This window comes from Ruditapes philippinarum, unplaced genomic scaffold (genome assembly GCF_026571515.1).
Source record: "Ruditapes philippinarum isolate M1 unplaced genomic scaffold, ASM2657151v2 ctg1458_1_1_1_1, whole genome shotgun sequence".
Taxonomy (NCBI): Eukaryota; Metazoa; Mollusca; class Bivalvia; order Venerida; family Veneridae; genus Ruditapes; species Ruditapes philippinarum.
Genome location: NW_026854856.1, coordinates 150,435 through 166,673, shown reverse-complemented (window position 1 = coordinate 166,673; position 16,239 = coordinate 150,435). Strand labels below are relative to the sequence as shown.

The 16,239-nt window shown below is 32.2% G+C and overlaps 1 protein-coding gene across 2 annotated transcripts in view; it reads left to right on the top strand.

Moving 5' to 3' along the window:
* The first annotated feature begins 1,617 nt into the window (after positions 1 to 1,617).
* Positions 1,618 to 16,239, top strand: part of LOC132741316 (complexin-like) — a 51,364-nt gene continuing 36,742 nt past the window's right edge. Inside the window, exon 1 of one of the 2 annotated variants that reach the window (XM_060729447.1) lies at positions 1,618 to 1,735. The gene's annotated coding sequence lies outside the window, so the exon portion shown is untranslated. Of the gene's footprint in view, positions 1,736 to 11,895; positions 12,136 to 16,239 lie in introns of those variants that run through there. The other variant, XM_060729446.1, reaches the window with a different exon arrangement.

Genomic DNA, 16,239 nt, shown 5'->3' with positions numbered 1-16,239 from the left:
TTGACTGGATTAAGGAAGCCGATTTGACCCACTTTTTTCCAGACTTGAAGTAAGGAAACACAGCTAGTATTTCTGACACAGATTTTGACAATTTATATTCCAAACAGTGATGACTTGTGAATGTGACACCACTATAATAATAATAAAGACTTTATTTAAAGAGGCAACATAGTTAGGCATGCCTAGTCTTCCCTATGAGCCTCTATCAAATATACAATGTACATAGTATGAACATTTACAACAAAAGGTATGATAAACAACAACAGCAGATGTAGTCAAATAATACAGGGGAAAAAAACGGAATCCCTAAAGATCACTGAAAATGGCAAAAGTTAAATTGTTGCAGGCTTGATAGATTGACTTGAAATTTTGAACACCCATAAACTAAATGTATTGTTACTGTCATTTATATCAGTTTGAAAAATTTCAATATCAAATTAGTAATCAAATAGAGTTGCTCTGAAACTCAGTAAATATGGGTTGTTTTATTTTGTGCTGATCATAGAGTATACAAACTAATGTTTACAGTTACAACTTACAAACTTTTACTTACAAATATATATATATATATATATGTATATATAATTAGTACAAACACAATTTATTTGTAAAATAATCTAAATTGCTCTTTTCTAGATTCTGAGACATGTACTTGCTCAGACTCTGGTATCAATTAATTCCTACCTTTTCAATTTTAATAACCAGCAAAAAAGATATAGTTTTGTTTGAATTTTATGATAGTATTCCAGTCTATTGCTAATCATTTTTAATGACTAAAGAAATTCTATGAACGTCTAGACAGAATTTTTTGTTCATTTTACTTTTGAGGATAATGTCAGAATTGATGGAATAGTAATATTTATGTGCGCTTTTTTTAAAAGAAGAGTTTGTTTCTTTCCTGTTCATTTAAAAGGTTTTTTCTCATGTAATGTTTGTTAAAAAACTTTAATTTGTTTAGTCATATATTAGACTGTTTTTCTCTATATTTTAGAATTAAAGTTTCATTTTTCTTTCCTGGTAGACAAAGACCTCAGATGCTCTACCGTGTTCTTATTTCCTTCTTTATTTTGGTACATTGGTGAAAAAGTCATAGAGGATTAGATCTAAGTATTTAGGAGGTCATCGGCTTGATCCGGTCAGAAACCATTTTAGTTATAGCATTCTTCAGGTCCGGCGCTCAGCAATTCATTAATGGGATTAGTATCGGAAGGGGATTTTGTCCAGCCTTTTGTCCAGCCTTGCAAAAACATGAAGGGGATTATGTCCACCCATTGAGGGGATTTTTGTTCGGGTATGTGAAGGGGATTTTGTCCGAAGGGGATTTGTTCGTACACCACTTCGGAATGGTCACTCCAGTGTCAATATAAGTTCTCTGCATGAAATATCAGTGTTTTCAGGGTGATGTTTTAATGAGGCATCCCTATAAAATCAGACATTGCATTTGTGCTACTGGCTAAAATTACACACTGCCAACCATTTAACTGAAAGGATGTTGACTTAAAAACTCTAAAGTACACTACTTAGAATAGGAAAGCTATAAGTCAAGATGAATATGTTAATAATATTTCTGGAACTCCTGCTATAGAGAGATTAAACAGTTTTAATGATAATTTTTAATTTGATAGAGGTTTTCTTTTATATATTTTCAGTTAATATAAAGTGCAGTGTCACATAAAGGGAAGGTTACAAAGACAAAATTTTTGCTGATTCTTAAGTGCCATTTCCAGAAACAAAGGTAAACATTTTGTGTGTGTTATTTTCTGTGTTTTTATGTCCCCACTTAGGGGGCGGGGCATATAGCTTTGTCCATGTTTGTCCATCCTTAGCTGTCTTAATGTCACACTGTTCAACATTTCACTGATAAAAACAGTGAAATGTTGGGGCATCCGTGTCCTATGGACACATTTTTAGTTAACTTTGACTTCTATTGAAGATTCTTGATTTTATCACTGCAAGACATGTCTTGTTCTAAAGTTTTAACAGGAAACAAGAAAAAAAAAGTCATGTCTTTGAATGTACTAGCTTCCATCTTATAGGAGATCCAAAGCATATATTTCCTATTTTAAGGTAACACTGAGACGCCCCCCCCCCCCCCGTCTTATATGTGGTCTGTCTTACAGGCGAGTACATATTGTATGTTACTACTCTATATAGTCTATGCCAGCTGTCTAAAAGTTAAAAGCTTGAAAACTGCCTGAAATTCAAATTGCACAATTTGGTAATAGAATTCTGATGGAAAAATTACGGTTGTTATTTGGGGAAAAAGTGCAAAACATCCTTAGCTATCTCAAAACAACAGCAGGGGGGATTAAAATTTATCCTGTCACATTTGTTTGTGACAGAACCCATTAGCTATAATAAGTATTGTGGATTGTTTGGGCTGAAGTCACAGGATATCAGCGGTATTCCAGGACGGATTTCTCTCTAGATTTTTCGCCTGTCATTTGCTGGAGAAAATACTAGAAAGTCATAGCTATAGACGGTCTTAGAAAATAACAAACTACCCTGATAGTAAACATGATTAATAGGAAATCTATATGTCAGCTATAGCTGTTTGTTTTTGAGAGATTGTCCCGTTATCATTGATCTTTGAAAATGTTTGTTTTATAAATTGCAAACCACAATCAGCTGATAATGTTGAAAGTATTGAAGAAATTTTGTCAATATTGGAAACTGATATTGGATTTTAATCAGGAAATTTAATAGATATTGCTGAAGATAGTGAATTAATTGCTGAAGATAGTGAATTAATTGCTGAAGATCGTAAATGATATGTTATTCCAGTACTTTCAGGTAGAAATGGATAGACTTTGGGTCCATGTTGCATATTTCATAACAAGTGATGGGTATAATTCCAAGGGGGATGAAAAAAAACTATTGTTGTTTATTTTTTGCTAAATTGAAACTTCCAGAAATTAAAATAATTATCTATCTCTAAGAATACTAGATTAGTTAAATGGAAAAGAAAGGGACTTACTTGTTTAAGATTAATCTTCAAAGTAATAAAGATTAGAATGTTATACCCACTCATTGTAAATCTCTTAACTACACCTGTAACCCCCTCAATTTCCTTAATGTTCTTGCCCAGCTTCCATTTTTGGAACTGTCCATTATCAGTTTTCAGGATATCAATTAGAGAATTCAAAGTTTGTCAGGGCTAGTGGCAATAAGGCTAAATACTTTTTGTTTTAGCAGACTAAAAGTTATTTTTGATAGAAAACATTTAAAAAATTACAATGTCATTTTAATTTGTAATCCTCCAAAATCATGGATTTACTTTAAATGGCTTCAACATACTAAGCGTTGTTTGCTTAGGGAACAGTTCTACAATATGTGGCAAATACTGGCACATGTATATCTTTTATTACAGAATAATTTCAACCAATTTGATTTACATTTTATTAAAAAGTGAGGCTGTCAGTAAAGTAGATCAGTATGGATATTGATATGGTGTATTATAGCTTCTGCTTTGTCTGTGGTAAACACTAGTTGTAGACTGGTTGTTTTCCTCTAATGTGTTTATCTCCTTGTCACTTTCATCACTGTCCTTGCAATCCAGTATTTAGGATCACAAGTGCCCAGTAATTTGATTTCAAAGTTTATGTAGTTGTATCAAAATAGCCATTTCTATAAATCATTCTTTAGAAGTCATAATGCATTGACAATTTGAAATACAAGATAAACCTTTAAAGACTGGTACAGAAGAGTTTCCTTTATAGTTATTTGGGGAATTGAATTTTAGAAAGAAAAAAAACAACACTGTTTTTCATGGACCAAGGGTATTCTGGGATTTTTTTGCTTATATTATTTTCTAAATCCAGAGGAAAAAATTCCCAGTTGAAAGTTACAAAATAAAAATATTGAATAACAGATTCTCAAATCTTTGAAAATAAGGGCTTCTTCACTAATATGGTGATAAAATGTTTGAAGATGCCATCTTTGCATTCATTTAATCACTGCAAAATTTAAGTCATGTATATTTTCATTTTTAACAAAACAAGCTAAAATAACTTCACAATTCCATGGGTATGGGTCATGGGAAAAAATCCTGAAAAATCCCCTGGGTTTTTTAGACTAAATTTAGTAATGTGTATCAAATTCAGATGACCCATATGCATTGGCAATATGAAAAATAAATTATAGTTCTCAAAGCTTAGTAGAATTCTACTTTAAAGTTATAGAAAATTAGATGTTTTTTTAAAAATAAAAAATAAATATATATATATACATTACTATATACATTACTAAATTTATCCCCCCAAAAAAAGTCCCCCATGTCCGTAAAAAATGTGTTTTATATATAAAAAAAGAATCTAATTTAAGTGACATCTTCAGGAACAAAAAGTTTAACAAGAATATATTGAAGTATTATGTTTCTATACCATCAAATGACAGAAAAAAAAAATTCCCAATCAGATGAAGAGCTCTGCAATTGAAGTCTACGTTGAAAATGTTCTAGAAAACACTTCCTGAAGTACTAGCTTGATTTGCATAGTGGCTTCATTAGTATTCGGTACAGGAGACTAAGGGTAATTGGCGAATCTTCTTACCATAATGATATTTCAGGGCCGCATGGAGACGCCAAGTTATCTGGCTTGCAAATTAGCTTTAATCACACAAATAACTCAGTATTTTCTTTTACACTCGTGGAATTGCTTAACTTAGTTTTAGATGAATGACTCAGCAATTTTTTTGTTTTTGTTTTGTTTCATAGAAGTTTTTTTTTTTCAATCCTAGGAAGGGTGTGATAATCTGATGAGACATTTGAGAGTTTTGACTTGGTAAACAATTCTATTATTATAATATTTTTATCTGTATTCATTTTTTAGATCAGCTATTTCAAGGATAGGGAGAGCTATTGTAACCAATCCAGTGTTGGACTGTCACACTTTGGTTAAGTTTTTGTGTGCAGGGTGGTATTTCCAACACTAATATGAAGAGAAAGGGTTGAAACTTCACACACTTATTTAAGAGCATAATAAGGGGTCGCTGTCCAAGGCCAATAACTCTTAACATGCATTTTGACAGAATTATGGCCCTTTTTGAACATAGAAAATTCTACATTATCCAGGCTCTTGTTTTACTATCAAGCACTGAGAATAGTCGAGCGCACTGTCTCTTGCTTTATATTGTAAAATATATTGAACATGATTTTCAAGAAATACAAAATACTTTTATATAGATAGAAAATTTTTCATCTTGTGGTATGAAGATTGTTATTTTACACTTGCGGCGGTACTCATGAAATATTTATTTTCATACCACTTGATAAAAATAAATCCTGTATTTATAGAAAAAAAACTTAAATATCCTCTATTTATTTTGGTAATGTTTTGTAAGGTTTAGTTATGATATAAAGTCAGGACTACTTCTTCAGTGGAATAATGTTAGTGCCGTCATTATAAACACAGTAGGCGGCAATACTTGTATGGTGTATCAATTATACATAGAAAATTTCCAGAAAAAGTAAGCCTTTTTTTATATATCAAAGCTAATAATTACAGTAGTTAAATAAAGATTAAGTGTACAAATTACAGTATTTGTGGCTTTAAAGTCCCTTTTTATTGTACAGATTTGCGACAAACTTATTCATTTGAAGTTTTATAGCACCTATAAAAATGGCAGCTAATTATTCACTATTGAAAACACCGAGGTGGGTTTGACACTTTGACATTGCCAGGAATATGTTTTGTGTTTTATATATTCATAAAGTTGGCTTCCTCTGAAAGAAAATTGAAAATATTCAGTATCGAAAACTGAAAAGACGGGTTTGACATATTTTGGGCATGTTCCGAGTTTTATTTGATCGTAAACATAGATTTCAAAAGAAATTGCAACGGTCTCTGTAGCAGAAATATAACAATAACAGAAGTAATTTTATCTTTATTACATTCTGTCTCGCAATATAAATCAACTGTCACAATGTAAATGAGATTTCCAGTTTTAGAGAAACAAGACTGACTTTGTCACAGAAGGAGCTCGCCAGTCTTGGGGTAGTCTTTTGTAAGGATAATATAATGAAGGGATTTTTGTGTGTGTGTCTGTACTTTTGCACTATGAAAGTTTTCTGCAAAGTAGAATGCTACTGGTTCAAATTCTGTCCAAGAAAGTTAAAATTCATAATGTTTCTGGACAATATAATGATAAACAAACAGTTGATTTGTTCAGTACTAAAGAATAAAGGGGACTAAATGACCCCCTGTAATTAATTAAAAGAAAATAACAAATGATAAGACCTATTAGTCAGTTTTCATAGAAGTTTCCTTCTAAAGACCAGCTTCCTCCCTTCCTTCCATCACATTTTTAGTTTCTTCTAAAACTGTCATGTCTTGTTAGATTTTATCACTTTCCTCAATAGATTATCAGGAACTTGGCAAATATGGGTTTTTCCAAGCTTATCAAAGGACAAACAAACACAGTGCACTACTCTTCACAATTTCACAATAATAAGATCAAATTGTTGTCCCCTAGCACTGACTTAAGCAGTGTTTAACATTTATACATGACTATATTAGAAAGAACTTTGAATTTAGAAATTTCGGCACATGAGTTCACATGGAACCTTCATTGTGACACAGTTTTATGTCTTCTTGCAAGGAAAGCAGAGTTTAAAAGTTTGTGTGCTCTGTTGTCAATGGTAGAGATTAATGGTCAGTGTTCAATGTTTGTACCTGGGGATAAGATGGGGGAAAAAACCATTTGCCAAGATGTGGATAGTATTTATTCATTATAAAAGGCTAAATGTCACCTCTTTTGATTTATATGACTCATGAAATTCATGTTACTAAATGTTCAGATTGAACAGACATCATGGGGAGACTGCAAAAGGATAAGAAACAGCTTCTGAATTAAGATGCATTAAGTTGAATCATGGATTGCCTGTACATAATTGTTATAATAATGAAGGCTAAAGCTAAAGCCCTATGACAAATTGCCAGAGACTTTGTTTATTTGAAATATATTGAATGATGTCTGATGTGTGTGCAAGAATTGTGGCAGCATTTGCATGCCATCAGGCAATATTTATACTGGCTTGTCAAATCTCATTGAAATTAGTAAAACTATAGTAGATGATTTATTTTCTTCTTGCATACAACTGGCAGGATTGGAAATTGATTAGACGCAGAAATTTGTCAGTCTGTAGATGCTTTTTAAGATAACTGTGCAATGTGAGATGATATTAGACGTCTTTGAAATTTTACAGAGCTTTGATACTGTTTGGTATAATGTGAGAAAGTGTTGTTAAGATTTTTAGATATTGTGTGATAATTGTGAGAATGTCAGGTTGTTTTGAACTAATTTGTAGGTCTTATATACAGCGCAATACAAGGAACTGTTAGTAGATTTTAGATTGTGTTACATGTGAACATATTTTATTACCTTTAACTATGTTCTTTTTAATATGATCAAGTTATATTGAATCTTTGTGTGCAGCACAAGAACTTTGATCTATGTATACATGAACTGCTCTGTAAAATATAAGAATTATTTCACCATCTTTAACTATGGTTTAGCAAAATTTATACTTGGTGTAATAATTTAGCAATTGTCACACCAGCTTTGTGGTGTTATAGATCCTAGAACCATAGTGTTTTAAGTCCTGGAATCATAGTGTTATAGGTACAGGAATCATAGTGTATATAATGTATCCAGGAATCATAGTGTTATATGTACCGAAATCATATTTTTATAGATGCTAGAATCATAGTGTTATAGATGCTAGAATCATAGTGTTATATATACAGGAATCATAGTGTATAGATGCAGGAATAATTGTGTTATAGATCCTGGAATCATAGTGTTATAGGTACAGGAATCATAGTGTATATAATGGATCCTGTAATCATAGTGTTATAGATACTGGAATCATAGTGTTATAGGTACACGGATCATAGTGTTATAGGTACACAAATCATAGTGTATATAATGGATCCTGGAATCATAGTGTTATAGATGCAGGAATCATAGTGTTGTAGAGTCATTTCATTAAGTTTTTGGTAAACAATTTTTTTGCACTCTATTGTGAAAATCTGGAAGTCTTTTGTAACAGTCTTTGTGCCTACAAACTCATTTATGGAGCAAGGAAATACTTAATGAAACACTTGATTCCAGTGACAGCAAATCTTATTTGTGTGTCTGTATTTGCCTCAGTCTACTGGAGTCTTAAATATTACATTATGGTGTGTGCCTGTCTAAGTTAATACGCTCCCATTGTCAACAAATATTCTGCTTTCCCTTGTCAAGTGTCTCTGTTTTTTGTTGGATTTTATTTGTGGTGTCAACATTTTGTAAAGTTTTATAATGTCTGGCCAGGTCACTGGCTCAATAAACTGGTTCAATGGTATTCACAGATTTTGTTCAAATCCAGTAAGGGACATTTGATCCTGCAAGTTTAAGTTGTTCATTGGTTGTTCAGCTACATTTAGGTCCCTCCTCAATAATCAAAACATGCACATCATGGGTTTTTATGGTTGGTAATATGTTTTAAGTTAATTTTGCTTTGAAAGAATTGAGTACCTGTATTTCTTTTGATATGTAATCATTAAATGATGATTTAGTATTTAAGACAATATGTTCAGTAAGTTTACACATCAAAAATGTATTTGGAATCATCAGTTGATTTGTATCCCTTAAGCTTTTATAATGTTTTTGTTTTTGGACATTACCAAAACAAAAGATTTTAATGTTTCTCTCGGTAACACAATTTTAAAAACCTTCTTCATGGGAATATGAAATTCAAACAAAAAATCGTACATGTACAATAAATAATGCCCATCTGTACAACACAAATTAACCAATCATAAATGATCTCTCTTATCACTTTATGTGCTTTGTGTCTCTATTGAACTTGCTAATGTATATCTCAATAAACTTTAATTGATTCTACGAAAATTGATACGTTCTCTATGATCATCGGTAATTGACAAAGTTGTCGTGGCAATGTAATCAGGTTTTGGAATCTGTGAGATTGCAATGGGTCTCTTTAATACACCATAATTTGATATTATTTAGATAGTAAAAAGTCTGTCTAACATGTAAATGTAACATCATAATATCATGGTTATTGATTGGATTCTTCGCTGACCTTGAATGATGTTAAAAGGTGACGCGGCTCAGCTAAATTTGCAGACATGAGGGTGTTTTATATGATACAACTATTCTAAAGTTTCTGGGTCTGGTAGGTGTTTTATTTTCTCCGGGATAAACACAGGGTTATAATATCCGAGATTGCACCTTAATTATGCGTTGACATTATGTTTATTTGATATCTGTTGAGAGATTTTAGAGAGTGATTGCAGATTTCGCACCTGAAGCGCTGACATTGTCTATATTTGATATATATATAGAGAAATTTATTGACCATTTCACAGACAGAATGAAGAGGTGCTAAGAATATCCTGTGTACCATATTTATTTCAAATTAATACCTTGAAGACAAAGTCTAATAGGCTTAATTTCGACCACTTGGATATAATTATATTATGATCCAAATAGATAAGATTTGTGGTCCTGTGTAGTCCTTACTTCAAGTTAAAGGTCACAATGCTTAGAGAAATTGCTTATAGTCTGTAGATAAAACTTATATTTTTACTTTTTATATGTTACAGGGAAAATATGTAGCCTGATATGTATCTATCAAAATCTTGACCAACAGAAACCAATTCCGCATCATTGCCAATCGTGCAACACAGAAACTTCATATTAATAATACAGAAGACTGCTCTTGGTTCTGAAGAAAAATGGTCTTAATAAGGGGATGGTCTTAACAGGGATCTTAATGCATGCAGCATTGTCAATTGGTTAGAAGAAAGAAGTAGTATAATGTAATAGTGGTGTGATCTCAATTTTGGATAGAAAGACCATTAAAGCAAGAAGAAGAAAATGTCTGTTCTTTGAAAAAATTGGTCATAATAGTAGATTGTGTTGATTGGTTGTGAAAATGGGGTGGTTGTAAGGTTTCTCATGTAGTTTCGTTAAAATATTTATATATAAATAGAAAGGTCTTTGTTACTATTTATAGATTAGTTTTTACCATTATCCGACTGGCAGCACCAGATTCTATATATCATTGCGTAACTGGTGCTGACCAAGATCAGTTAACACATCAGTGCATGTCTGATCATGATCTGCACTGTTTGATATTCATTCGACAGTCAGTACCTATTTTGATATTTTCCATAAAAGTGATGCATGGTTTTTGTCTAGATTTGAAAGATGGACAAGTCAATTAAAGATAATTTAGGTGGTAAGCTGAGCAGTTTCATGTGGTTAATTTATATTGTTGCATTAATCCATCAAGAACAAAGTTTGTTGTCTCTGTGAATTGAGTGATTTATTTGTGCTTGTTCAAAAGTCTAACACCGAACATGTAAATTTATTATATTCTCAGAGGAATCAACTTTGAAGTTTTAAAAGCTATAATCATTGTTTCTTTGTCTTTTGGAAGTAAGAGAGAAACCTATTTAGAATGAATGAGATATAGGAAAAAAAAAACATTTGACTTGGTTGTTGATGATGGGACAGACTGTGACTGAACAAATTAATGTATCACCATCTTAATGTAATAAAGTGCAATAACCTTTTAAAAGTAATTAAAATATTGTGAAGTGAACAAGAATATGTTACTTACATACCACAAAAATTATCAAAAAGCAGTCAACATAATTATGCAAAAAAGCCTTCAAAATCAGTCATTCTTGGCACATAACATGTAAATTATCACTTGAATCTTGAATTTTTTTAACTTTTCTTAAAACTTTAATTAATTTTTCTAAAGTTTGGTTTTCTTAATGTAATTTTGGCTCATCTGGAGGCATGAAGCTTCAACCTATTACTATGGTGATAAATTGTATATTGGCCTGACTCTAGCTCATGGTCAAGGTTGCTGATATCAAGTCATTCATCCCCTTTACCACTTTCAGTTCAAATTCACAAGGAATGTTGAATTCATAGGAAAGTTGACAGAATGTTGGTGATTGACTGAAGCTTAGGTTTATGTCTTATGAAACATGACAGAAGCTAGCCAGCCAGCTTGCAGTACATCGGTGGTATGTGTCTGAAAAAATGCATTATGGGACTGGCACCTGAGACCTTCTTGTACCAGTAAAGCTAGAAAGTGACCATAATTTTAACCTTTACAGTGTTGATGCACATAAGACCAAATTAAAAAAAGGTATTATAAAAAAAAAGTTTTTAGGTTCAGGCCAGCATACATTTCCTTGCTGCTGTACCTGAAATTCTTATCTTCTTATCTGGTGGCTTAGCTAAATTAAGGAGAGCATGGTATTCATAACCCAGCGGTTGCTGGTTTGATCCTTGGGGAGAAATATCTTTGATCTTAGACAAAATAAATTGGTAATTGCTGGTTCAGTATATAGTCACCCAGAAAAGTCTAATAAAAGCCTAAGTCTACATATTCATTCAGCATTTTCAGTGGGTTACAGTTTTAAAGAAATAAACTAAAAATAAAAACTAAGAAAAAAATAAAAAGGCAAAGAATGTTTTTTCCTGTAATCATTTGCTTGTAGCAATTGTTTAACACTGTCCCCCACTATTTAGCCATTTGATTAATGATTGAGGAGAAGTTATCAGTTCATAGTGGAGAAATAGGAGAGTACCAGGTTCTTATTTCAAGAACATTTCCAGCCAGACTGTTTAACTGAAATCCAGTAACAACTTGCACAAAAGAAATGAGAAAAAACTGCATAAAATATGATCTTGAAATTATTAAAATAGAGCTGTAAATGGACTGCCAACAGGTATTTGTAGGGACCGCTCTATTATTGCGGAATTGTCTGTGGTATTGACAGTTTTGTCCGATGTGATTTTATTTGTGGGAAATTAATCAATGTTGTAAATATTGGTCTTTTTTTTACTGAGTGTCCTGAAAGTGTAGTATTAACTAGATAACAAGTCTCCAAAAGTTCCAATAACCGGAGTGTAGTGATAAATGACAGTTCGGTGTTAATTCTCAGATTCATATTTATAAGAATTGCAGCTTGTTTACCATTCTTTTTTGCCCCCCTTTTTCCTCTGCATTTCTCTGTATTGGTTTATATTAAATAGTGTGACAGCTCTAGAGTTTTCTGAGGAATAGTGTGGAATTAAAGGAGATATTTCTTACATTTAAAAGGGGTAAGTTTTTTCTCTCTCTCTTCTTCTGCAGATAGTGTAGACAGTAAATATGTCAAGCGCTTGGTTTCTCGTTTGTGGCTTTTATTTGTCCTTTACAAACATTTGTACATTAATGTTGTACAAATGTTAAGAGATATTATATGTTGTCATGGAAAAAGTCTTTGTGTGCTTTTGTACTAGCTCAGACTTGTAAATTATTTGAAATTCTTTAAATAGCCTGATACCTAGAGTAAGTAATTAAATGACAGTTCTGGAATTTAAGTTGGAAATTCTTACACATTTTGTGATAGTTACAGTTTTAGGCTTTTCTCAGATGATCCAAACATTTTATGGTAGTTACAGTTTTAGGCTTTTCACAGATTTTATTGGATGAGATACATGCATGGTTTTCTGATTGTTGACACTGAATGATTTTATGGGAATTTTTTTAGGATTTAATAGTATCTGAGAGAAGAATGAAAAACTAAATAGTTTAATGTAAATATATTTAAACCCTTTAAATGCTTGCTGAGCTAGGTAAAAGACCAGTTTGCCACTAGTGTAAATTCAAGTAAGGAAGATACTTTGTCTTGCCCGAATATTGAACTAGCCACTCAAGGTTTTCATATAGGGAAAGCATCAAATTTGTAAACCAAGGGTAAATGGTGCGATCCCTTGCACCAGGAAAAATATCTCTGTGAAAATAGATCTAATGGATGTCGAGTCAAATAATAATTTGTTTAGAAATCATGTGGAATTATTTGTCGGTCATTTGCAGAGATATTGTTAATTTCTGGTTTAAGTTATGCATGAAATCTGGTTAAATGGACTGGCTGCTGAGATATGGCGAAAATGTGTAAAATCGTCATAAAAAAACAACATAAAATCAAGGTCAACTTGCATATTAGTCCTGCCTGTACAGACATTATTTAAAGCAGCTCATTTTCATGATTTTATTATATTTAAAATCCTATTCCTTTCAGAAAAAGCAATTTCAAATTCAAAAGCCATACAAGTCCATTATACTCATTATACTTGAAATACAAAAGGTTTACATTTTATCATATGGGAATCATACGCTGCTTTTTATGGAATGGCACTGACATGTCACATTGAAGGTTCCATGATAACTCGTGTATAAACACATTTGTGGATGTTTCAAAATTCAAGATTTCTCCATTACCATGATCAAATGTTGAATTCTTCTTAAGTTGGTCCTAGGGCGTGTGGATGGTAACAGCTTGCACTTTCCAGTACCGTCCATGAACAGGCTTAATCAAACTGAGCCTGCAACATTTCCAATTTTGTCATTTTGAGCGTTCTTTAGAGATTCCGTTTTTCTCTATTTTAGTGTTAATGGAAACTGCATAAAATATAAGAAATTTTCATAAAGGAGTCTGACTATAAAAGACCCAGTAATGTAGAAAAGGCTGTAAAAATGGTGATTTTTTTATGAAGAAACTTTTCTGAAGTGTTTTTTATGATGCTAACAGTAAGATGTAGTAGTAATAACGGCACTGACAGAAGACTATGACAGTGATGATAATAATGATGTAGAAGTTTGAAATCCTCTAGGTAGATTATTGCCATAAAACTGAAATTTATCAATATCTTCTTCCTTTATATGATGTATTACATGTTCTAAGTAATGTTTATAATATTTAGATAACATCCGTTTCTGCTATGTCAGAAGTTATGTTGAAATTTTGCCTAAATATGATAAAATAGTTATGTCCAGACAAGTCAATAAAAGAATTGAGCCGTGTCATGACAAAACCAACATAGTGGGTTTGCGACCAGCATGGATCCAGACCAGCCTGTGCATCCGTGCAGTCTGATCAGGATCCATGCTGTTCGCTTATCAACCCTTTTACAAGTAGTGAAACTGATAGGGAACAGCATGGATCCTGATCAGACTGCGCGGATGCGCAGGCTGGTCTGGATCCATGCTGGTCGCAAACCCACTATGTTGGTTTTGTCATGACACGGCTCAATTATTTAGTATGTTGGGTGTTAATTAAAATGCAGTCAAATTGTAATAAACAGCTGGTATTTAAAACTTGATCAAAGATCTAATATACCAAACTTGTCCAAAACTTGTCTTAGATAGCAGGTAGAATACAGTCAAACCTGTCTTTACAGCCAGTGTCACATGTAGAATACTATCAAACCTGTCTTAAACAGCCAGTGTCACATGTAGAATACTGTCAAACCTGTCTTTTACAGCCAGTGTCACATATAGAATACTATCAAACCTGTCTTAAACAGCCAGTGTCACATGTAGAATACTGTCAAACCTGTCTTTTACAGCCAGTATCACAGGTAGAATACTCTCAAACCTGTCTTTTACAGCCAGTATCACAGGTAGAATACAGCCAAACCTGTCTTTTACAGCCAGAATTGAAATTTGAAAATAATTTTCTTATTGATGATTGTGAATGGTTACTTTCAAAGCATTTTTTTATATAGGAAAAAAGAATATTGAAATAATTTTTATATTAACAGATTTTTTCTGTACTGCGGTGTTTATTTAGTGGTGATTTTCACAATAGGTTGATATAAGCTGTTTGAATATCATTATGACATTTGTAATATAGGTAAACCTGAATGATCTCATATATTGTCATTATATATCAAATTAAAGCAGAAACATTTGCTATGAAATGTTGATTTTTTTAAATTTGTGCCCACAAAATGACTTGAATAAATAAAACCACAAATTAATATTAGTTTTTGACATAAATTTTTCTTTTAAATATTTCATTGATAAGTTTTTGGGTAGAAGAAATGAAATTTATTAATTATATGAAGAAATTGAATTGGTCAAGGTCATTAAATCAAGGTTAGTGGGTCAAGGCTAAGTTATTGTGTACTAATATAATGTTAAGTTGTGTAATGAATACTGGACATTTATTTTCATCTGTGTACGTAGCTTATTTGGCTTAAGTATCTCTTGTTTTCTGTTGTAGACACATTGGTTTCTACAAATAATGAGTTTGTCTCTAACAAATGCAAGAGAAGTTCTTGTTTATTTTGTTGTCTACATTTATTTGATAAAAAATTGATACAATAGATGTTATCTGGATCTCCACAAATGAGCTGCGTCATGACAAACCAACATAGTGGGTTTGCGACCAGCATGGATCCAGACCAGCCTGCGCCTCTGCACAGTCTGATCAGGATCCATGCTGTAGCTATCAGTTTCTTTACTTGTAATAGGGTTGGTAAGCATATAGCATGGATCCTGATCAGACTGCGTGGATGCGCAGGCTGGTCTGGATCCATGCTGGTCGCAAACGCATTCGTTGGTTTTGTCCTGACGCAGCTCAAATTTATCTTTGGGTTCAAAGTTTCAAACAAACTTTTACTGTGATAGCTTCAAAGTGCACTAAAGTTAACAGTCACAGTACAATACAATGGTTTACAATAGCACAGTGCTCTATGGTTGACTATAGAAAGATCAACGCTCACTATGAACATTATATTTATTAAAGTTAAACTATAAAGGTTTGTTTGCACCACAGAATTAGATGGGGAAAACCCACATTTGCCAAGTTCTCGTATACCTTTATTGTAAACTGCTAATTTGTCATGATGGATATCAATATCTTAGGTGTGCTTGTTTTATATAATTGAGAATTTGAAAAGTCTTTTTAAGACCTTCAGAAGGTTAACCACAGTAGGCCACATCTTAATATTGGTTGCAAAGGGAACTCATACTCAAAGTTCCTGCAAAAAAGATAAAGAAAAGAGAAAAACAGCGATGCAGTATTGAATTTTATAATGCATCATAAGTTTATGGCCGTCTGCTGAGCCATTAAATATTGGCAGACTCTGTTTATTAATATTTTACAGCTTTTTAAAGGTTTTCATGCAGTTTTGGATATTATTTTCGATGAGTAAAACAGCAGTTAATTATATTATATAAATAAGATACTATTTATATCTAAATTTTGACCTTGTTTTATTATTCCTGATGGTGAGAAAAATGCTTGTAATTCTTATTTATTTTTAGATAATTTTTAATGTGATCATTTTGTTTCCAATTTTTTACAAAAATGTCAAGAAAAATAACATTTTACCTTAAAATAAAAACATGCATGCCATTATCATAGTTCTTTAAGA